Below are 24,890 nucleotides of genomic sequence, written 5' to 3' on the forward strand. Positions count from 1 at the left end.
TCTTCAGGAACGAAACAAACATTTGAACTGAAACTGACCTTATGAAGTTAACCTTGCCCATTTTTGAAAACACAACTGTTGGTCGTGTGACAAGAATGCTTTGTTGTGGATTGTGTCTAAACCTGCTCCGAGAAAATACATTTACTTGGAGAGGACCTAACTGCAATTTGCTGTCGTTGAGAATCAGCCCCAGAGAAAAAATGAGATGGGTACATCTACTGTGGCAATCCTGATTTCATGTTCAGAAGGACCTGTAAGCAGCCAATCGCCTAGACAGGGGAACACTTGCATTCCTCAAGATCTCAATGTTGCTGCCACTAGTACCAAGTACTTCGTGAAAGGCTCCTGGTGACGATCTCAGCCCAAACGGGAGCACTACGCACCTATAATGGGCGGCAGCCGCGTGAAAGCGAAGATATTCGTGCTGTTTGGGATGGACAAGTATGTGGAAATTCGCACCCTCTCCATCCAGAGAAGCCATAAAATATCCTTTGTTTAAATAACAAGTGTTATGAAAAACGAGGGGGAGGGGGACCCCTGGGCGGAGTAGGATATGGCTGATTGATGAATTCCAGGGAGTGGCCATTGGTTACTAGGTTTAGAATACATTGGTCCGATATAGTTCCTTGTTGCTTGGAAACAAAAACCTGAAACCTTCGGGAGAAAGTAGACAGACTATCTACGGAAAGATGCCTGGCTGCAAGACTATACTGAGATTGATACTGTTCATCCGATTGGGTTTGGTATGTTTCTCTTGATGAAAACCCCTTTATTCCGCTTCTCTGAAAGATCCGCGCCCATATTGAAGGGTGCTTAATGATCGTGCATTATCAGTGCCCGGTTTTATAACTAAGGGGGCTTCATTCAAATGTTTAGCAAACCGACAACTCTTCATCATAGGCCATGCCTAGAAACTTCGCTCAGGGCTGAAGGTAGCGGCTTTAAGCCATTCCTGGCGTGCACCTTCCAACAGAATCTTTCCTGCATCCAGCCTTCGGTTCTCAGGAATGAGGTCATTGAAATTCGCTATGTCCAACCACATTGGACGATCATAAAAACCGATGAAGGATAAAAGATTGTCAGCTCTACTAGAGGCCACTGCCAAAGTAGAGAAATTCGTTTTTTTTTTTTTGTTTTTTTTTTTTTTTTAATAAGGTTCAGACGACATCCTTCTTTGTAAGGCGGTGTGGAGATAGGTATTGCAGGATTTTAGATTGCTAATGAACAGTCTGTGAAGTTACTTAATCTGGTCGAACGATGGCCTATCAGATCGGAGGGGCTGCTAGTAGGTATACATAATTTCTATTCTATGCGCAGAAACACTGCTGGAATAGACTTAGTCTATTACAAGGACCACTCTCGTGATGCATACCTCCTCGAAACCATGAAGGATATATTCTGTTTGCCTGTAGCTGGCAGTCATAATCTAGCTGCTGCCCACTACATTAAGAATATATATGATGCTCTTACCGCTGAAGCCATCTCAGCCAATCTCATCATAGACTTTGTCGTAGACATGGTTATGTAAGCGGGGTAATTGCAGACTAGCACGACGTCATAGATGACCGTCATGAGCAACCCTTCTAAACGAGGCTGTCAGACGACAGCCATATACAATGCCATTGAAGATTAAGCATTCATAAGTGAGGGCATCCGTAGATGAGGGTAACAAATGGGGCCATTTGCCCTTCGTAGATGAGGCCATCGGTAGATGTGGCCATCGGTAGATGCGGCCATCGGTAGATGCGGCCATCGGTAGATGCGGCCATCAGGAGATGAGGCCAGTGGTAGATAAAACCACTGAGACAGAGCCATTGATAGACTAGGTCATAGGTAGACGAGGCCATTATTAGACACGGCCATTGGCATACAAGGCCATCATTCAAGCAAGCCCTTTACAGAGGAAGCCATTGGCAGACGAGGCCATAGGTAGACGAGGCCATTGTTAGAGAATGATGCTGTCATAGAAGACAGTCATAGCAATACCATCATAGATGAGGTTAAAATAGGTGATATCCTCCGTAGATGAGGCACTCATAGATGAGGCAATTGAATGATGGTCAGCCATAGATGATACCATGCATAGATGATGCCATGTGTATTGTAGACCATGCACAAATGAGGCCATATGTATATGAAGCTACCTTGATAAGGCTGTCATAGATGTCCGTCGAAGCTAGGCATTGCCATTGTAGATGACACTATCAAAGATCAGCAGTCATAGAGATGAGGCCGTCATCAATGTGCGGCCGTCGTCGACGACCGTCGTAGACGAGGCCCGTCGTCGACGACCGTCGTAGACGAGGCCCGTCGTCGACGACCGTCGTAGACGAGGCCCGTCGTCGACGACCGTCGCAGACGAGGCCCGTCGTCGACGACCGTCGTAGACGAGGCCCGTCGTAGACGAGGCCCGTCGTAGACTAGGACCGTCGTAGACGAGGCCCGTCGTAGACGAGGCCCGTCGTAGACGAGGCCCGTCGTAGACGAGGCCCGTCGTCGACGACAGTCGTAGACGAGGCCCGTCGTCGACGACAGTCGTAGACGAGGCCCGTCGTAGACGAGGACCGTCGTCGACGACCGCCGTAGACGAGGCCCGTCGTCGACGACCGCCGTAGACGATGCAGTCGTCGACGACCGTCGTAGACGAAGCCGTCGTCGCTGATCGTCGTAGACGACCGTCGTAGACGAGGCTGTCGTCGACGACCACCGTAGATGAGGCGGTCGTCAACAACCCCCGTAGAAGAGGCCATCATCGACGACCATCGAGGAAGAGGCCGTCGTCGACGATCATCGTAGATGAGGATCAGTTTGGTGAGGCAGTAATATTAGAACATGGAGATATTCGTTATATACTCCTAATGTCCGGTCAAAAGGTCGTCCCTGATGTAGTGTCAGGGTTGAAAAAGGGAGTTGTATCCTCAGTTAGAAATGCCTATAAAGACTCAAGGTGAATCTTATGGCTTTAATGCGCGCCCTCAGTAGGCTCCTGGCGCGACTTCTCCCTTCGACCTCACCTCATCCTCCTCAGAAGTGGCAGGTTTTTATGCGCGCCCTCAGTAGGCTCCTGGCGCGACTTCTCCCTGCGACCTTTCCTCATCCTCCTCAGAAGTGGCAGGTAAAAGTCTCTGACCCAAAACGGCCTCAACTCTCAGAACGTGAGAGTGATTGAAGAAAAGGTTAGACATAAATCATAGTCTATTACCTTGGTTACTGCCATTCTGCCATAGTACCGCCTTAATTGGGTCAGAGAAATGAAGTATGTAATCCAAAAAGAAGTAAAACTGAAGAAAAAACTGAGCAGAGCTCAGGGAGACTCCCTTCACCCACGACGTGCGGTGAAAATCTGAGGAGAGCTGGCTCTGCAGAGAGGGTTCTAGAGGGTGCTGTGAGCTGATTGGTTGGAGCAAAGACTTTGGTCTTTTTTACATAATGAGGTAGATAGGCTACTATAATTTAGGCCTCAGGCCTATTCCTAGGGCCTACTACTACTACAAAGTGCTTTTTGCACTGCTTTTTTATTTACCGTGGGACTCCCGCCTCGTCGACGGGGAATGATTCAGGCATGTGAATCTATGAAAGATACCCCAATACTGGATAATCAGTCTGCCAAACAAGCACTCATGCAGTACGGGGGAATGGGTTGAAGTAAGCACAAAGAAGGCATCCCATTCAAACCACGCACTAGGAAGAGGAACATTGTCCCGAACGATTTTCACATGCCCCGAAGAGGTATGATGCCTTCACCAAACGGGAGAAGACATCAGAGGAAGGGTGCCAGTTTTTGGCATCTGTTCCTGGAATATAAATGGCCTAACCTCCAAAATGGATGACCCGGATTTCATAAAGTATGTCTCACAATTCGATATTGTAATGCTGCAGGAAACCTGGCTCTCAAGCACAAAACATATCCCGGGGTTCACCTGCTTCTCAACAGCGGCGGCCAGAACCAACAAATTTGGTCATCAGTCAGGAGGTCTGGCGACATTCGTATCCACCACATCAATATCTGCGGCGGTCCAACTGGCCGCATCAACACCCTTAACCTCATCCGTAAAGATTAAGCTACAGTTGGGCACCAAAGAGGAAGAAGTCTGCTTTGTCAACGTATATGTTCAACCCAAAAACAGAGCCAAAGACTCAAGGAACATCTTGAACCAACTGGCAGAGCATGTCACCCAATTGGAGAACCCACTCCTCTTCTTGTCAGGGGACTTCAACCAAAACTTACTTGGCTCGTCATTAGAAGACGAGGCTCTGGCTCTTAATAAAATCTATAGTATAACAGCACAAAGTTCTCCTCCAAACCGGAGAAAGCTCCAAAATAACGCTCTTCTCCAAGACTTAGAACATCAAAATCTTTGGGCACTAAACGGCAGATTTCCGACTGACTCCCCCCCAGTAGCTTCTTTCTACTCTCATAGAGCCAACTCCATCTTGGACTATACTTTCGCCAGTCTAGCATTATTTCCATACATCCAGGAATTCAGAATGGGGGACCAGGGGGAAAGTGACCACCGTCCTCAGGAAAGCCAGCTGACAGTAAAGATCTCAATGGTAATCAGGCCAGACAATACACTGGGGGAGAATTATACAATCAATCAAAGGAAAATCAAATGCTCGCCAACCAACACAACCACCTTGGCTGAACTGCCCTCCAACTGTACAGCACACACACATCAGATGCAGCTGGGCTCATCTCCCACTGGGAGCAATACACAGACTCACTGGTAAACAAACTGGCAAGAAAGACCGCTTTTAAAGGCTACCATAACACAGAGCATAGCAGAACCAGCCTAAAGAAGGGACAAAGAATACAAAGACGCTCACAAAAAAGAGCTGTAAATCTATCCTTAAGGAGGCTAAGAGCAGCGCCCCAAAACGAACAACTACGAGCCACATTGAAAAAACAAAGGGCTGAGCTCAAACATACAAAATGGGAAATAAGAAAAGACGCAGAAAATGAAGTCTGGGAAAAACTTTTATACGACTCTAAAAGCAACAATAGTGCCCGTTTTTGGCAAACAGTAAACAAGATCCTACGCCCAGACCACAAGGACCTCGGTTCACACATTGGGGAAGATCAGTGGATTAAATACCTTGGCAGTCACTTCAATGATCCCTTGGGACAGATAGGGGCACAAAGAAGCACCAACGCAGAGCAAACACTCGCAACGACCATGTCAACGCTGACAATCTTGGAAGATCATTTCCAACCCAGTGTTACTCCGGTACCGTCAGCGGCCCAGCAAATAGCCCTAATAAAAAAACAGATTCGTAAGGGCAGGAAAGAAGGCGCTCCAGGTCCTAATGGCATCCCGCCAGCCCTGTCAAAGAAGAAAGACACTGAATGGGCCACCATACTACAACCTTTATTCACAGAAGTTAGACTCCTAAACAGAATTCCAGACTCCTGGAGAGGGTCGACGATTGTCCCCATACACAAAAAGGGAGACAAAACAGTCCCCGATAACTACCGTCTAGTAGCCCTCCTTGACAATGAAGCCAAATACTTCGCTGGAACAATCCTAGAGGAGATTCTGACATGGGCGGACTCAAAGCAAATTATACCTTGGAACCAGACGGGTTTCCGGAAAAAAAACTGAACAACCACCAAGATCCTGGCCATCTCGCTGATAATTGACGGAGCTAAAACAAAAAAACTGCAGCTGCACCTGTGCTACATCGACTTCAGCGCAGCCTTTGATAACATCGAGAGAGGCATGCTGTGGCGGAAACTTTCACAATGGGGCATACCTCAAACGCTTCTAAATATGCTGAAGTTACTCCACTATGACACCTGGGTGCAGGTGAAGCTTGCAAGCGGGACCCATCTGTCTTCCAAAGTTTGCTCGACCAAAGGGCTAAAACAAGGGTGTGTGTTGGCCCCGACTTTATTTAACCTGTTTATGGCAGATTTATCAGGCCGACTCGACACATGCAACTCCCACTCTCCGAGGCTGGGAGGAAATACCCTAAGTAATCTACTATACGCGGATGACGTGGTACTTCTTAGTCACACACATATTGGCCTCCAGAATTTGCTGTTCGAAATGCACAGCTACGCAACGGAAAATAACTTAAAAATCAATCTAAGCAAAACGCGTACAATGTCGATCAACACCAGGAACAAACATCAGAAGTCCTGGACTCTGGGCGGCCAAAAAATAGGGTCTTCACGCGAATACAAATACTTGGGCCTTATCTTTGGCACCGACGGCTCATTCGCCCGGCAGATGGAGGAAACTAAAAGAAGAGGGGCCTCGATCGTTATCACACTGAAAAATCTAGCAAATCAACTATCGGGGCCAACCCTGACACCATATTTAAAAGTTATTCAGGCTAAATTACTCCCCTCAATTTCCTACGGCAGCGAGGCACTACGTGGAAGGGACGCCAGGAACCTAGATAACATCCAGGTAAAAGCATATAGAACTCTGTTCTCACTTCCGTCTTAGACCTCGCCTGCCCAAATAAGGCTGGAGTTTGGCCTAAAAAAACAAGACCTTGCAAGACAAGGAGCCTTCATTATCTGCTGCCACAAACTCCGCTCTGCCTCCAATGATACTTTAAATGCGATGTTGTGGCAAGACATACAAAGCAGGGATGTATCTCAGGCATGCTCCTACTTAAAGACAGCACTGGGGCAGTCAAGGCAACCGCACTTTGGGACATGCAACTGGGGCACGACCCTTTTAAAAAAGCGGTTTGGAAAAACGTAAAAACCCTTTCCCTAATAGAGGACAAGGCCGCTTTTGCTAAAAGAAACCATGCGTGGATGACATTAAACACATATAAATCCCTGACACCACAACTTTACTTCAGCCAGGGCTACCCAAAAATCACAAAAGTGAAGTTTTTGAAATATAGATTAGGGATCCTGCCCAGCAGAGAACACCAACCACAATGGCTCAGGAGCAATGGCCATGAAGTCTGTCCGCTCTGCAGTCTAGCAACGGGAGACATACTCCACATGACCTGTCTCTGTGAAGAGCTCCGACAAGTCCGCCGACACCTATTAAGGGACCAGTTCAAGCACATAGGGACCAGCACGCGAAGGCAGGCTGTGCTTGCATGTTTGAACCCTGCGAACACAAAACTGAACTGTAGATATGTCAAGTTTCTGACTACGATAGAGCAAAGACTACAAAATTTACAACTGGCGGTAACCATTGGCACTGGCACCTAACGGATGAACTTTGGGCTACAAATGCCCAGCCCGCCCCGGCTCAGGGAACACTGCTAGACAACCACTCTTGGTCTCCTACTGTATGGTCTTCGATAGGGATGATTAGACAGACTACATGCTTTTATCACATTTTAAGACTCTGTTTTAAATGTAATGATTGTATTGGTTTTAATTAACTATACATAATAAAAATGTACCTCACCTTACCAGTGGAGGAGGCAGCGCCACGGAGCAAGGGGAAGCAGCTCGCCGGACTGATTCCAGTGCTTAGTCTGAGCAGGAGGGAACCAGAGGCATGAAGGGTGAGGGTAGCCTCAGTGAGGGCACGTCGGACAGAACATCTGTTGGATTACCGACTAGTTCGAGCTCCAGTGATGACTCCCATGTGGTGATGGATGACCCAGGTTCTAAGTCCTCTACATTCGAGACCACCACCACCCCTGCCATCTCCACCCTCCTAGCTGCTCCCCACTCCATTGTCTGTGGCCGCTCCCCTAAAAGGGGAGGCATCTCCTTTGTCCAGGCACCTCACCCCCTGCCCCGGTCTCCCCTGCAGCCCTGAGTGTGGAGGCCATAGACATGCAGAGGCAGATTTCTGTGGGGCAGACAGCAGTGCTGAATGTCCGCCAGGAGCATACCCATCATCTGACACAAAAGGCATAATTCCTGGAGGGCATTCACTCTGACATGTCTGCCCTACAGAGATCCAATAAGGCTCTCGCCCCCACATTGATGGCAGCAGTGTCCAAGCTCCAGCTGTCCCACCCCCTCCTGCCTCTTCCCCACAGTCTCAACTACCCTTCCTGACCCAAGTACATACAAACATACATATGCATCCACCTCAACAGCCACACACAGCACACTAACACACATATACAAGGACAAACCCATGCGCACACACTCACAAGGCAGACGGCACACTCACCCCCACAGACATACCACCAGACACAACACCAGAATCCACAGACATGCCGCAGACCTCACAGCCTTCTGCCTCCACAACCCGTACCCTTGCCTCTCCTGTTACCCTCTCTGCCAAGACACTCCACCTCTGTGCTCTTGACCTCTTCCCTATCCAAACCTACAAATCACCTCCCAAAAAACAAGAGGAAATCCACCTCCTGGCCCTGCCATCTACATCTGCTCCCGCCCACTGAGAAAAAAAGAAGCCCTAAATCACCCCACAGAAGAAAATCCCCCTCCCCAGTCTCCAAAGTCCAAAACCCTCCAGAAACCCATACTTCCCCAGCCCAGCCTAGTACCCCAGCCCAGTACCTCCACACCCAAAAAGAACCGTCCCAAGAAGTCACCTGCCCTACATATTCTTGTTCATACCATTCTCCATTACCGCTTACCCAAACTTGTAAAGCCCAGCCCACCCCCCTCTCCAACTAACCCTTCAACTGCAGTTGACCCACCTCCAATCTGATCTTCCCACAGCAGTTGGCCCAATCTGACTCTACTACTGCAGTTGCCCACCCCCCTCAATCTGACCCTAACACTGCAGTTGGTCCAGCCCCCCTTCTGATTTCAACCCTCCCCAAACCCAACCCAGTCCTCCCTAGTTTTGTCCTTTTGGTGCCTGGTCTCCCCCCTAGATGCACCTCCTGTGGGAGGTGTCCCTTTGCAGGAGAAGTGCAGGCAAGCAATGAAGGCCATGAAAGTTGTGGCCCTCAAAGCCATGGATTCAATTGGGTTGGCCATTGGCCTTTTTCTTATCACAGAGTCCAAAATATTTAACTGAATAAAGCATTTTCAATTTATTTTTTCATATTTCTGTGTTCTCAAAATGGATTTCTGGTTAATTGTCATTCATGTGTAAATTCTGATGTAAGTATATAATGATGTTAGTATGGGTTGGATTGCATATGGTCCACGTAGTAAAAGCACTTGATTAGTATATATCTTAGATTTTTGTGCCTACTTTGGCTAGATGTAAATGTTAACATTGGCTTTGTCCGAGTGTGACATGAAGTCTCAAAGCTTTGTTTAGGAAAACACACTTTCACATGGTTCATGCTTTCAAATGTCAACATAGTGCAAGTGTTGCAACGTGCAACCATTAAGGAGAAGCATGCTGCATATGTTTGTAGTGTGCAGATAGACAAATGTCTCACCAATACACATGGATACATATGGACTTTGACTACATGGTAGTGACTTTGGTTTGGACACACCCATGTACACAAAATAATGGTACAATTCTTGTATGTGACTTGATTGCACAAATACTCATTGAAAAGCTTGGCCGACGTATTTCAACTAACATCAGCCTGGGATAGACCATACATACCTCTGCTTAACATACTCTGGTCTTGTGCATCAAATATCTGGCTGTAGGAGCAAACACACAGCTATGTGTGCCCCAATACAGAATCCAAAGGAACATCACATGAGCATGATGTGGTTGAAGTCCATTTCCATGAATTGTGAAATATCCCGACTCTCACACTCTGTGTCATGAGGCCACAATGAGATGCACGTTGAAAAGCTTGGCCAACTTGGCCGATTGTGCAATAATTGACTTTGAGTGTGTCTACATGGCCAAAGAGGATGTGTGACAAGCTGACTATAACCAAGAAACAATGTGTGGTACTTCAGGCTTGTGGTTTTGTTGTTTGCTCAACTTTCTTTTTGCATTGTGATAAGCTTTATGTTGTTCCTTTAATGAAACCTACAGTGTATCCTGGTTTGACAAGTATTTGTATGTGTATTGTCATGGGGATATGTATCATGAGAATGTGTCTACGTTTTCTACACCTAACTGCGCAACTTGTTAGTGCATTTCACATATAGGCACAAGCTCTAAATGTTGTTGCTTCAGGCAAATGATTCAGAGATGGGACATGACATACCTAACATTGTACCTAAGATGGCAGACAGTTTGTATTTGCCAAAGGCTATAATAGTAATATCAGTTAGGTGGCGCACATGTTACAAAGATACATATGGATTAGGAGTTGCCACGATACTGTCAGGAGTGGATTGTGCTTGTTGTGTCCAAGATTTTTATCTAACTGTTCAGGGACAATGCGGGGTGCTGAATGGTCTTTCTGTATCATTTATGTTTCAGACATTTAGGCAAAGTCTATTGATTTCAAAGGGTATTTTTTGTGTCTGTCTAATTGTCCGGTTGGGAATTTTAGGCTATGTCAAGTCCTGTTAGTGCATTCTGAGTGAACGACATTTGTGTGTGCTTGGTCATCCAATGCCCCTTCTAGGGCCCTCATGTGACACAGCAGAAGTTAGGGCTTTTCAGCATGACAATGCAAGGCAACAATCTCCTTGTTTGCTCAGTTCATGAAAGTGGAATTAGTTCAGGGTGGATGTTGTGTGTCAGTCCGGGCTGACGCTGCCCGTGGTCAGCTGCCCAGGGCCTCACAAATGCTAATGACTACAGAGCCCAGCAACAGAGAACTGCCTTTAGTGTGCTGTCACTGTTACGAGCTACAGGTGGACGGACCCCTCCATTGGGTTTGCATCCATTGTGCATCAGGGTGATGCAGAATCAACACAAAACACCCCTCAACTGGGACACTTAGGAATGGGCTGAGATATCAATGTGTTAGGCACAAACATACCTTCAGTTTATGGAATGGAATGTTAATTTTTAAAACTACTTTGGCTTTCATGCCACACTTGACTTTTGCAGTACGAGAAGGATGGGTCCCAGAACGTATTTTTATAAACAACGAGAATTTTTGAGATCCATATAAAAGCGAATGCAAATTTATAAGGAGACATTGTTATTTAATCACAATATATGGACAAAAGAATTGTTGTACAGAAAATCAAATCAACTAAGTATTGTAGTACTTAAAATTCTGGACCCATGTTATAAACATCATCGTATCATTACGATTTTGATATCAGCAGACCGAGAATGGCTGGTAGACTATGCACAAGCAATTTCGTCATATTCGAGCGACGATTTCACCATGAAACCGTAGTTTTCGTCCTGAACCCTCTGGTTCCATTTTGTGTACGGCAGCCATTTTGTGGGTTGCCCTCACATAGGCAGATGACTAAGGCCAGAAACGATTCTGAAGGACACGTACACCTTTGCTGACTTCTCTGCGACCTGGGCAAGCTGACTCCACTGCCCAAGGCCAAACCTGTTCGGTCAGTTCCTCTCCCAGTGGCCGAACAAGATAGTATCAAGGCACAACATGCCATAAACCTTTCATCGCACACAAACCACGCCTAATCTTGCACACACCTGTCCCTGTTTCCTCCTTTATGACTTGCTTTACGAGGAGGAGGTGCCCGTTTTTATTGGGGGTCCGTCGATATCTGATGAAAATACTGGGCCTTGCCGGATAATTGATTGTGGGCTGGACGAACTGAAATATGGGCTTGTCATCATGACTCTGCTTTTTCTTTGTAGTGAAAATATGTGAATGATCAACTGTAAAACAAAGAATGTTTGCCTAAAGCGTAATATTTTGTATAAAAAAAGAAGGCTGCCTTTGTAAGATTGAGCAGTCTCCTGAGAATATACACCGTGTTGTACTTCTAGGATACCTGTTACTTGGTTGCAGCCAATAAATTCGATCTTTGACTTCACCTAGAAGACTCTGAGTTTCTGTAGTCTGAAACAGGAAGGACCCGAAGTCTTAGGGTGTACCCCTGACACCGCTGGGTTACCGGTTCCGAGAAAACCCAGTACTTCATTTGGCGCCCAAAGTGGGGCGATATCAGCGGTACCGGTCCAAGCCAGAGGTTCGTGAGGAGCTTCGTGTGAAAATTCTGGAGGAAGGCCGCCACTTCATCGACCCCTGCATGTCGACGTGGTCCGAAAGTCTTTGCTGCGAGGTTCCCCGCTTCCCGGCGGCTACGAAGGACTGCTGCCCTGACTATCGCCCTGTTTTGGACCTTTGACGTTTGGTAGAGCGAAACGATAGACAAGTCTTCTGGTGACGTCATCGATACCTCAGTTAAGTATGAGTGGAGGGTCTCCCAGTCCTTAGTTTGATTCTTAGTTTGGGTATCCCTTCGGGATCTTTGATTTGGAACTTGCAAGTACCAAAGCCGAAGGACTCGTGTATTCACGAGAATATCATATTCGATAATCCTTTGAAGTTTGAAGCTAGACTAGAGAGCGACGATGCCTGGTCTTAGCAGACTTGGAAATTTGTTTTGTCTTGGTTGTAATAGGGATTCCCGATTGGAGGACTCGTGTCCGGTTCCTCCGATTGGAACTCCAACCTATGAATTATATGTGAAACATGGAGTGGGCCCTATCACATATAATGAAGTATGGATCCGATACACCCACAAGGATGGTGTTTTAAAATGGCCCCAATATGGGAGCTTTGACACGGAAATCCTAGATAATCTAGAAGTTAAACTTTTTAAGAAGAAAGGCCGGCCGGCGATGTTTGACTCTTTCCGCCTATGGCGTAAGGAAGCCAAACAGAAAGAAATTAAATTAGCGAAGAAAAATAAGAGAGAAAGGGGTATCTCGATAATGCAAGCTGCTATGCAGTTTAAAGATAACGAAGAGGAACAGATGAGCGAACAGTTGCACAGGCAACGTAAAATGGTAATCGATAAATGTTATCCAGTTTTGCCGCCTCTTCAGCAAGATGCAGCAAAAGAACTTGAAAAAGATTCTCTAATGTCACACTTATTGAGTTCGCCACCCCCTTATGCGCAGAGTGCTACAGCACCTCCGCAACCTCCAATTGTGTTGCCTCCTGCTCCTCCACAACCACCAGCTCCTCTTCAGGTGGCTCCTACTCCTGTGGTCCTGCCTCCTCAAGGGCCACTGACTTTGCTACCTGCTTCGTTACCTGCTCAGACTTTACCTCCTATAACTTTTTCGCCTGTTCTTGCTACCTCTTCCACTACTGCTCCTCCGTTGCCATTTTCTCAATCTGCTTTTTCTCCCGTTTTGTCGACTTCTCCTTCTGTTCGACAGAGAATGACTGACACTGTTGCTAGTCTTCTGTATCCTCTTTTTGGAGCAACAAGTGTAACCCCCGTCTCAGAGCGCAAACAATTGCGTAGTCAATTGCCTGATTCTAGGGAGAAGGAAACATTGGATCATTTGGCACATAAATGAGTTACAGACCCGATAAGATATGAGCTAGAATCTGTTATGGATGTCTTCCATCAGTGGGAAGCACGGAAACAGAGATACGTTTTTGAGAAAATGTGTGTTTTTCTTTGTGAGGATTTAGAGGAAAATGATTTGGAATCTAATCCGCCTTAGTTGTGCCGTGTACGGTTCGAGTTTGCAAAGGGAACAATTGTGGGTTCTGATGTTACGAAAGCAGTTGCGACATTGTTATCGTTTAGGAGTGAGGGTATTTCTCAGTCGTTGTTTGAGCCTGATTCTTCTGCTAAGAAGAAGGTGAGACAGTATCCCATGAGAGAAGTTCCTCCAGTATGGAAGGACGCCGTTGCGGCTGATGTAGCTAATAACGTTGATGCTATACCAGCACATTTTCAGCGTGTTTGGGTACATGTTCCATGGAAACGAGCTGAAGTATTGGCCCTTAAACAGACATTGCCTGATCCCCGTAAAAATCCTGCAGGGTATTACAAGGAATTGTCACAGACTGCAGGCTCTTGTATTATGAATTTAGCTGATATAGACATGCTGTTTGGAAATGTTGTTCCACAGCCTTTATGGGGAAAGATTCGTCATGCGGATCATGATCAAGAGTTAGGTGACTCAATGGCTAATATTAGTGCTGCAGATGGCCGACAAGTTGGTGGTGCTAAACCCGAGCCTTTAGTAGCAGACCTTCCTGGTAGGATCATTAATTACATGAAAACTTTAATGCCTGCGATGCGTGTGAATTGGGATAAACTGTCTGCGTGTAAGCAGAAGAAAGATGAAACGGTGTCTGATTTCTTCACCAGGTTTGAAGAAACGTTTATCGACCACAGTGGTCAAGATATGAGTACAGAAGGTGGTCAACGGTTGTTCGTTGACAAGTTTGTGCATAATTTACTCCCCGAGTTATGTAAGAAATTGAAAGATTCAGAAAGTTCATGGGCCGTTTCCTCTTCAGCACAGATATTGGCTACTGCACAGTATTATGAAAATAGAGATAAAGATGAGAAAGATAGAGCAGACAAGAAAACTAAAGAGTTAAAAATGAAGGTTCTGTTACAGCAAGCGTATCCGCCACGTGGTGGCCAGAGTAACTATCAGCAACCTCAACAGTATCAGAGAAACTCGCAAAGGGTCGAGTTTTCTCAACCACGCGTTCCTTTAGGTCCCAATCAGTGTTCATATTGTAAAGAAGAGGGTCATTTCAAGTATAGTTGTCCTATCTTGTTACAGCGTACGAATGGTACTTCTGGTATAAGAGGTCGAGGTGTTCATCAAGCTCCTAGAGGTAGAGGACGTGGAAATTTCCCCCAGAACGCGCGTCCCTTTCCGCCTCAAAATTCAATGAATAGCTTTGATCAGCAGAATAACGCGTCTGGTAGGACGGCTCAGTACTATGCTGATGACTACTATGCAGAAGATGAGAATATGGAAGGTAATGATTGCTAGGACAGCCATAGACAAAGAGAGGGAGTTGTTTCAGTTCCAGTAGATCAGAGTGGACCTTATGTTGAGGTGATTACATCAGGTGTGTCAGAGCCTTTTCTGTTGGATACTGGTGCTACAAAGAGTTCTATTATGCACTCAAAACTCCCTGGCGCACCTTTGTCTGGCGAAATGGATGTTTCAGTAGGTTTTTCTGGCGCCCCGGTTAGAAACCCGATTTCCAGTCCTATGTCCCTTTCTGTTGGACCTTGCGAATTCGAAGCACCCCTTATTCTGACGACAGGTTGTGGTGAAAACTTGTTGGGACTGGATTTGTTGAAAAGATTGTATGCGACGTTGTATTGCTCTCCCTCGGGAGTGCAACTTACACTGGGTAAGAAAGTGATCTCTCCAATGTATCTGTCGAAGGACAAACTACCGACAGAATTGTAATTTCTTCCTGATATTCTCTGGGCTACTGGTCCTAATGATGTGGGTCTTTTGGAAATACCGCCGTATGTTGTGACATTGAAAGCCAATGTAAAAATGCCACGAATTCCCCAATACAAGATTTCTAGTGAAGGTGAAAAAGCATTGCTAGCGATCATTTACGATTTGATTGAAAAAGATGTAATTGAAGAGACAAGAGTTAACGTTTGCAATAGCCCTGTTCTGCCTGTTTTGAAGCGTACTGACCCTTCTCAGCCACCTGTGTACAGGTTCGTGATTGATCTTAGAGAGGTCAATAAAATCGTTGTGCCACAATTTCCAGTTGTTCCTGATATCACTGCCCTATTGACTATGATTCCAGCTTCTGCGACCTGGTTCTCGGTGATTGACTTGAAGAATGCTTTCTTCAGCATCCCGATAGCCGAGGAGAGTAGGGATATTTTTGGCTTCAGTTTAGGAGGCCGAAGCTTCCGCTTCAAACGCGCTCCCCAGGGCTACCGTGAAAGCCCATCATTATATAGTCCGGCTTTAAAGACACAGCTTGATACGATTGTTTTACCTGATGGCGCTACCCTTATTCAGTACGTTGATGATTTGCTTGTTGCTGCAGATACTGAGGAAATCTGTAAAGAAGCCACGTTGTCATTGTTGCATCATTTGTCTGATTTGCATCACAAAGTGTCTCTTTCAAAATTGCAATATTGTCGACAAGAAGTGACCTACTTAGGTCATCTCTTATCGAAGGAGGGAAGGAAACTGACCCCAGAAAGAATTAAGGCAATTGCAAAATTGAGTGTGCCAAGAACACAGAGAGAAGTGCGTGCTTTCCTAGGTATTACATCATACTGCAGACAATGGATACCGAATTTTTCTTTGCTGGCCAAACCTTTGGTGGCATTAACCTGTAAAGATACACCGAATCCCATTCCGTGGTATGAAGAGTGTCAGAAAAGCTTTTCCGAATTGCGTGATGCATTATGTTCGGCTCCTGTGTTGGGTACCCCCGACTACAGTAAGCCCTTTACATTGTATGTCCATGAGAAAGAAGGTTGTGCATTGTCAGTGTTGACACAGTTGTTCGGGAACAGGCAGCGTCCATGTGCATATTTTTCGTCGACTTTAGACCCGGTAGCTAAAGCATTGCCGAGTTGCTTAAGAGCCACCGCGGCAGCAGCTGTTTCTATTCGACAGTCTGCTGGTTTAGTGATGAATAATACATTGATTGTGATGGTTCCACATGCAGTGGACACGTTGTTAAACAGGACCAAGACACAGCACTTAACTAGTGCTCGATTGTCAGGTTACGAGTTGACACTGTTAGCGAGTCATGTGCACATAAAAAGATGCAACACATTGAATCCAGCTACGTTGTTGCCGATTGTAGCAGAGACAGATGTTTCAGAACAGCATGATTGTTTTCTCAGGACAGAAGAAGAAACGAAAGGGAGAGTAGACTTAAAAGATACTCCTCTTGTGGAGTGTGATGGTACCTTATGGGTGGATGGTTCATGCTTCAAGCTCCCGAATGGTGATACAACTGCAGCATATGCTGTCACGACCTTGCATACGATTGTTGAAGCTGCACGTATCCCACATAATTCAGCTCAAGCAGCAGAGTTGATTGCACTTACGAGAGCGTGTGTGTTGTCGAAAGGAATGAAAGTGACTATATATACCGACAGCCAGTATGCATTTGGTGTGGCTCACAGTTTTGGACGATTGTGGAAAGAACGTGGGTTTCTGACTTCGCATGGAACTAAGATACAGCATGGTCAGTTGGTGAATGAGCTTCTTGAGTCACTTACCTTGCCGTTGCAAGTTGCAATTGTAAAATGCAGTGCACACAAGAAGGTGACTAATGATGTTGGTCATGGAAATGCATTTGCTGACGAAGTCGCTAAAGAAACAGCAAGGGATCTGATGAGTCGAATGTATGTTGCAGGCCCTGCAAGATGGGTTGGTGATGTTGGAATGTGTGAAGATATGATAGAGAGTGTGAAGTCTATTCAAGCTGAAGCTACAGAGAAAGAATTGAGTGTTTGGAGAGAAAGTACGGGTAAATTGGATGCCAATGGTTGTTGGGTTGAATTGTCAGAGCATCAGAGATGGTTGTTACCTGATGCGTATGTACTAGCAGTGGTTACAATGGCTCATGGAATGGCTCATATCAGTGTGAAAGGGATTTGTAAGTTGTTGGCTCCAGTATGGCAAAATGCTGGAATCCTTAAATGTGCAGAGAATGTTGTCAAACATTGTATGGTGTGTCTGAAATACAAAATCCTGGTAGGGGAACTCCAACTCCAGCTGGTCATTTTGCGCCTCCAACGTATCCGTTCGAGGGTCTGCAGCTAGATTTCATCCACATGGAAAGGTGCAACAATTTGAAATACGTACTCGTTGTTGTTTGTGCCTTTTCGAGATGGGTAGAAGCATACCCCCTGAAAGACAACACTGCCTTATCCACAGCTAAAGCCCTTGTGAAAGAATTTTTCCCTAGATTTGGAATGCCGAGAATGGTCTGGAGTGATAATGGGAGTGAATTTGTGGGTCGAGTGATGAAGAAAGTATGCGAAGGGCTAGGCATCCAACAAAAATTCCACGCTGCAAATCACCCCCAATCAGCTGGACTAGTAGAATGCTACAATGGCACGCTAAAACTAAAATTAGCCAAGATTCAAGCGAGCTCTGGTCTTAAATGGCCTGACACTCTGCTTTTAGCACTCCTATCAACAAGAATGACTGTGCATTCGCGAGTGGGACTTAGTCCTTATGAAATAGTGTTCGGCCGTCCGGCCAACATATGGGGAGTGCCAAGGCCGACAAAATTCAGTGAGATCGAACACCCTGTACTGCTTGACTATTTGTATGAATTGACGGCTAAATTGCGTGTTTTACACCAACAGGTTCACGATACTCTGCCTCAGGTCTCTGAAGCTCCAGGACATCCGATCGATCGTGGATCCTGGGTGCTGGTCAAGAATTTTCAGCGAACAAAGAATGACCAGCCCCAGTGGACCGGCCCCCATCTAGTTCTTCTCTCAACGAGATCAGCTGTTCGAGTGGAAGGAAAGAAGCACTGGATCCACAGTGTACACTGCAAGAGGTTACCTTTGCCTCTACCGTACGACCGGTGGCTCCAGAAGGGTGTCGCTGACTCAGAGACTGAAACTGTGCCTCGATTTCTGCCTTTCAGTGATGCACGTATAAAAGGAACAATTTCTGAAAAAGAAAGTGACAATCTCTTGCAAGAAGCTGTGCCACCGTCAATTCGATTGGACACTACAGAGCCTGAACTCCTGTTCCAGGACCAGACAGTACCTGGGAAGAAACGCTATAATCTGAGGCCGAGAACTATGGACTAATAAAATGTTTTTCCTTTTCTTTGCTAAGTTTTGAAAGTGCAGCTCTCTCATCTGAGAAACTTTTTTATTTTTGTTTTTCGAACCACCATCCGGGTTCAGCTGTAGGGTCGCGGTTGCCCAAGTCTTTGGGGTGCAGCTGAAGACGTTAGGTCGACAGTTCTGGTTGGTCTAAGGGAGTTGCCCTGGACTGACAGAAGCATTCCTTAGCATAGAACACCCTACCATCGCGAGCAGCATATTAGAGAGGATGGAGTTTTTCGAGATGGAGAGACCTGCCAAAACAATGAACTTTAAAGCCAGAGTATGTAGAATGATGACCAAGAAACGCTTTTTGATACTATGTATTTTTATGTTGTTTAGTGTAATGATGTTTTTAATAGGATACGTTTTATTCTCTTTTCGAGTGACATTTGCACCCACTACATCGCCCATACCTCCTCCTTCTACTGTTTCCTCACATTCTTTTCAACCTCTTCCTGAACATGAGTCCGCTAGGAGATTAGAGTTTATTAATAATTCCTTCGTTCAGCTTTTGCACCAACACCAACTAGTAATGAACACGACTAACTGTTGGGTGTGTGGTCTTATGCCTCATACTACTGATAAAGGTATCCCTTATCTGGTCCTGCCTTTCAGCCATAATGGTTCTGTGTGGGCATACAGAACAATGTTCATATATAGGATGGAACGTGACCGGATATGGAGTTACTCTGAGTGAGAAACAGCAAGCTAAGAGATCTTCCCCGATTTGGATTGTACCCCATCAGGGTCACTTATGTCTGCAAGGAACTGGCAAGAATCCCAGAGCTCAGTTAGGGAAGAGTACCTGCACTGAAACGTATGTTTTTGCGTCCCAGACTTCCCCTTTGTTCCTAGCAGCTAAGGGTACCTATTTCATCTGCCATGATAGAGCCTATACATGGTTGCCCCCTGACTTCTCGGGCACATGTTTTGTTTCCTTCCTGCTGCCTCCCACCTACACCGCTGCGGCATATTACCATAAGACAAGGATAGTTAGAGGTGTCTTCAGTAAAGAAGACACTGCAGGACAAGAATTTGGAGACTTCGTAAAGGGTTTTCTGCCGTTTTGGGGACCCATGGTTAACAGCTGGAACATAAGGCAATTGACAAGGGTGGTTGAGTCCACCGTAGTTGAAACTGCCGGTGCCCTTAGTAACTTGACTGCTGAGCTCCAGTTGGATCGTCTTATGACCCTTCAGAACAGGGTCGCGTTAGACGTCATACTTGCAGACCGAGGTGGGGTATGTAGAGTGATCCAATCGAGTTGCTGTGTTTTCATTCCAGATAACGCTCCAACAGTGTACCAGGCCATTTCCAAACTGCATAAGATTTCCGAATCTATTCATGTGGACAAAGGAGATTGGTCGTTGATGGGATGGTTCTGGGAACTGATATCCGCCTGGGGTTGGAAAATTCTGATGGTCATTGGGATGATCTTAGCCATTCTTTTCCTGTTCTGTCTGTGTGTACAGTGTGCTCCTGCAATATGTGGCCTCTGTGCTACATCATGTGTAAGGAAACCTGTATCAAGGGACGAGCTAAGTAATAGGATGATGCTACAGCAACATCTCAATGACTTTATGAATATAGACCTGGACTCAGATTAGCGTGAGTATAGGTTATTGCCTATGTAAGGGCAAAAGGAGGGTCTATAGTACTTAAAATTCTGGACCCATGTTATAAACATCATCGTATCATGACGATTTTGATACCAGCAGACCGAGAATGGCTGGTAGACTATGCACAAGCAATTTCGTCATATTCGAGCGACGATTTCACCCTGAAACCGTAGTTTTCGTCCTGAACCCTCGGGTTCCATTTTGTGTACGGCAGCCATTTTGTGGGTTGCCCTCACATAGGCAGATGACTAAGGCCAGAAACGATTCTGAAGGACACGTACACCTTTGCTGACTTCTCTGCGACCTGGGCAAGCTGACTCCACTGCCCAAGGCCAAACCTGTTCGGTCAGTTCCTCTCCCAGTGGCCGAACAAGATAGTATCAAGGCACAACATGCCATAAACCTTTCATCGCACACAAACCACGCCTAATCTTGCACACACCTGTCCCTGTTTCCTCCTTTATGACTTGCTTTACGAGGAGGAGGTGCCCGTTTTTATTGGGGGTCCGTCGATATCTGATGAAAATACTGGGCCTTGCCGGATAATTGATTGTGGGCTGGACGAACTGAAATATGGGCTTGTCATCATGACTCTGCTTTTTCTTTGTAGTGAAAATATGTGAATGATCAACTGTAAAACAAAGAATGTTTGCCTAAAGCGTAATATTTTGTATAAAAAGAGAAGGCTGGCTTTGTAAGATTGAGCTGTCTCCTGAGAATATACACCGTGTTGTACTTCTAGGATACCTGTTACTTGGTTGCAGCCAATAAATTCGATCTTTGACTTCACCTAGAAGACTCTGAGTTTCTGTAGTCTGAAACAGGAAGGACCCGAAGTCTTAGGGTGTACGCCTGACACCGCTGGGTTACCGGTTCCAAGAAAACCCAGTACTTCAGTATGGGCGAATTTTGCAGATCTGCGGTCCATGAATTTGTGCGAAATCGCACAAAAGTCAGCGAATTCGCAGATTTTCCCGCGAACTCGCGTATTTTTTTGCGATATCCATCTACTCAACTGGAGTACTTTCTACTGGCTAATCAGTAAGTGCTACCTCGTTGGGTACATGTATAGAGCTTTTCCTGCACTGCTGCTGCGTAAAGGGCCAGAAGATTTGTCTCCAATGACCATGTGTGCCTGTAACTTTGCCACCGCGCCAAAAGGCGCCGAGGTTCCTTGAGTGAGCTGTCCATCATAGTTGGGAAAGGGCAGGAAGACGTTTGATACCGCTAGTGTGTGGTGCGGGGCCTCTATGCGTGTCAACATGCCTCTTGTATATAAAGGGTCAGAGAGCGAGCAGGGCAGCAGGTGAGGAGAAAGCAGCCTCCTGGTCACAGGAACTACACGGGGATTGCGCTCGAGAAACTCATGGATTCAAAGACCTCCCTCGAGTATTACAGCTAATTTTCGACGGCAGATATGGGGTTAAAGCACACATGCCCAGCCTCGACCGTGCTCACTAATGTTTTGGGCTGATTAAAACGTTACTGAATTTGAGCTTCAACTAGGGCACCTGCTTTATTTATATCTGTAAGTGCTTCCTGTTGAGGTTCAAGTCAAGTCAAGAAACACTTTATTCGATTAATTAAAATCATAAAAGCAATGACAATTACAATATTTCATCCCTTCAGTTGAAAACAAATATAGTTGCAAATTCATCATAAAAATACATAAAAGTAATAAGAATACCATAATAAGGGTTAACTTAACTAGAAAAAAAAGAATCACATAGGGGGATCACTAGCCGCTATTCTTTTTACTTTGTTACGAACAGCGGCCACCAGAAAGCTAGCCACCCCAAAAATTACCCGGGTACTACTTAACAGTTGTAAATAAGTGAGGGCAGGCCTAACTTGAACATACCCAGCTTTTCTCAGTAACAGTACTAAAAACTGTTTCCTGATGTCAGCATAATATTCACAGAGCATAATAAGGTGCATTGTATCCTGATTAGAAAAGTTGTCACAACTACAGGAAATAGAGGATTCAGGTTTGCCCCATACTGGGAAATGACCCAGAGTGAGATAAATTATGTTAAACCTGAATCTAATTAAAAGGTGACGATGAAAAGGAATTGTGACAATCTTTAGGTAGGGCTCGATGAGTAGTGAAGTGGAAAGAACATAGTTGGCTCTAACACAGGGTTTCCTCAGCTCCACTTCCTCCCGTTCCAGTGCTAATAAACCCAAAAAGTTATTCTTGATCCAACTCACATCATCCTTTCTTAGCAACTCTGGCGACGTGTACAATTCTGGGCGCCCAAGTCTTAAAAACATCTCTTTAATATAGACTAACCAAGGAATCTTCTTAACGTTCTCTAGTGCCATACAATCTCTTAAAATAGTGTGGTTTAATGTAATCTCACTGTTCAACCAGGTTTTTGCCCTGCAGGTTAATGGGGCCAAACGCAGTTGGTTAGTAATATACCCCAAGCCTAACTCAGAATGCAATGAAAATGTGGGGGTAGATTGAGGGACCACTAATAAAGATCTTAAATTTTTTTTTCAACAATCTGTATTTTTTCTTGGGGTAAGAAGCCCCACAGAGAAGCACCATAAGAGGCTATGGTCAGACATTTTGACTTATATACTGTTAATAGGGCTTCAATAGGTCGTGACCCTAGCCGCTTCGCAAAGCCCAATAATGCAGAAGTTGATCTAGCTACGGAGATACGTTTAGCTTTCTGTTGGGGACCCCAGGTGCCCTTCTCATCAAAAATGACACCTAGGTATGTAAAAACCGGTACCCTAGATACCTCCGCCCCATTACAAGTAAAGCGTTTTATTCTTTGGGCCCTAGGACGTTTGCCCAGAAACATAACGTGCAACTTTTTATTGTTAACCTTTAGGTCTAGCGACCCCATAAAGTCCACAAAGGCGTCCAGCAGACTCTGCAGCCCCCGACCAGTACGGGCCAACAGCACAGCGTCGTCCGCGTAAAGGAGGACTGGGACTACGGAGTCTCCTACTCGCGGGACATCTAATGAAGCCCCCTCCAAGGATTTATCCAATGCATTTATATATAACGTGAACAAAAGGGGCGCCAGGATACAACCCTGCCTGACACCCCGCTTGGAATTAAAATGACTGGTACAGCCCCCCCTCCTTATTAACCCTAATCGAAGCTAAAAGACCTTGGTGAAGTGCCGCTAAAAAATTAACTAAGGATGGGTCTACCCCTAAATTCAATAAAATAGTCCATAGTTTTGCCCGATTAACCAGGTCAAAGGCCGATGATAGGTCCATAAAGCCCATATAGAGCATTCCATCCTTTGCCTGGGTATATTTACTTATTAGCAAATGCAGGTTTAAACATTGGTCTAGGGTGCCTCTTTTTGCCCGGAACCCATATTGAAGATTAGAGAGGACCCCTCTCTCCTCCAGACAGTCTCTGAGTTTGTGCAGGATGACTCTGCCCAAGATTTTAACGGCAGAGTCAATCAGAAAAATAGGTCTGTAGCAGGAGGGGTCACTCCTCAGGCCCTTTTTAAAGATGGGGATTATAATAGAGGTCGCCCAGGATAACGGGAACCCACTGATGCTTGAGGCATTAAAAACATTTGTTAAGATCTTAGCCCAGAAATTTGTTAGGGTCCCATAAAGGTCCGCGGGGACACCATCTGGGCCTGGGGCCTTGTTTTTGGACATCTCCTCTATCGCCCTTTGAACCTCATCCAGAACAAATTGTAGTGGTGGGGCTAAGTGTAATAAAGCACAGCCCTGCTCTGTCGATGCACCCCCCTCACTATCATAGATCTTGCTAAAATGTGAACGCCATTTATCATCGGGGGTAACACAGTCTAAAACTGAATTATCTTGGCCAGTGAAAAAGGGGTGATTGATGGTAGCCCAGAATTTGCTGCTATCCCTTAGAACATTGGCTGACAAGAGGTTGTCCCAGGCCTCGGTTTTAATGACCTTTTTCCGATTGGCAATAGCTAATTTATAGTTCTTCCTCAGGCCAACAACTAGATCTCGATTTCTAGGTTTTTGTTTTAAGGCTTGTAATAGGACCTCATGGACCTTCGAGCAATTACCATCAAACCACCTAGGTAGATTAACAACATTCCGTTTGTTTTTTGCCTTCAGATCCTGGTTAATTTGGGTACAAACGGCAACGTAGGCCCCAATAATTTCGCTGCCTGGGGCAGAACTATCTAGGCAGACTGCAAGGTCCGCATTTGCCTTGGCCAAGAGATCCTCCATAAATGTAGCTGGAACCACCCTAGTCCACTTAAGCCTCCTGCCTTGGTCTTTAGGGATTAAAGTGTTAGTATCCGCAGAGCTAACCACCCTACTAGTAGTAACATCCCCCAGGTCCAAGGCCAAAGCTAGTGGATTATGATCACTATGGACTGAGACTACTACTTCATAGAGGGAAGCCTTCGTTAATACCCAGGCTGAGACAAAGATAAAATCAATTACAGTATCCGAATCTCTGCCCTTGAATGTTGGGGCCCTTTCCTTCCCCCAATTACCAACTACCTCAAAGAGGTTCATATTAGCTAATAGGTCCTCCAATGCCTCGCCCTGTGGACTATGTTCAAAGTGCGTAGTAATGGAACCCGGGGGACCTAGATGGTGGTCCGCAAGGCAGTCCCAGCTACATGAGTGGATATTAAAATCTTCCATTACTATGATTTCGAATAAAGTGTTATGTGTTGATTTATATTCATCTAAAAATCCCGCCAGAGAATTTAAATGTTGGTTCCGCAGATCCTTCTCATAGGTGTTATAAAAATTGATCAATAAAATGGTAGGGA

At 45.6% G+C, this 24,890-nt stretch overlaps 1 protein-coding gene across 12 annotated transcripts in view; it reads right to left on the reverse strand.

Annotated features, from left to right (window-relative positions):
- Positions 1-24,890, reverse strand: part of PKD2L2 (polycystin 2 like 2, transient receptor potential cation channel) — a 2,146,539-nt gene that overhangs the window by 1,590,588 nt on the left and 531,061 nt on the right. The gene's annotated exons all lie outside the window — the stretch shown is intronic.

Source organism: Lissotriton helveticus, chromosome 7 (genome assembly GCF_964261635.1).
Source record: "Lissotriton helveticus chromosome 7, aLisHel1.1, whole genome shotgun sequence".
In the NCBI taxonomy this organism is placed as follows: domain Eukaryota; kingdom Metazoa; phylum Chordata; class Amphibia; order Caudata; family Salamandridae; genus Lissotriton; species Lissotriton helveticus.